Genomic DNA, 439 nt, shown 5'->3' with positions numbered 1-439 from the left:
CATCTTACTTATTTAATGCAAATGAGCACATGGCATCTGTCACTTTGGGATCCCAAATGAAGCTATATGTTTCAAACTTAATTTCAGAGTGAAGTCCATCGATGCCCTACTGTCTACTCCTGCAGCTTGAAAGGAAAAACCTCTGAAATGCACACATTTTGCAAAGTTAACATTGGTTTGGAGCATGTCCTGCCCGTGACTTTTGCAGTTATCTCCTTAGTCTTGATCTGACAAACTGTTTTGTTCAAACGCGAAGCAAAGGCCACGGCAATGGCAGTGTAAAACCTTTTTAGATCTGTAGCCCAGAGTAAAGGAGGGAACGCGTCAGAAAAACCCGTCTGGGCGCACCGAGCGTCTGGAGGCGGTGAGGGGAAGGGGGTTCCCTGGCCTCGCGCTGCCGGGAACACAACGGACCGAGCCTCGGGGAAAAAAAAAAAAC

This window comes from Aptenodytes forsteri, unplaced genomic scaffold (genome assembly GCF_000699145.1).
Source record: "Aptenodytes forsteri isolate BGI_AS27 unplaced genomic scaffold, ASM69914v1 Scaffold376, whole genome shotgun sequence".
Taxonomy (NCBI): Eukaryota; Metazoa; Chordata; class Aves; order Sphenisciformes; family Spheniscidae; genus Aptenodytes; species Aptenodytes forsteri.
The sequence above is the reverse complement of the archived record's forward strand: the minus strand, read 5'-3'. Positions refer to the sequence as shown.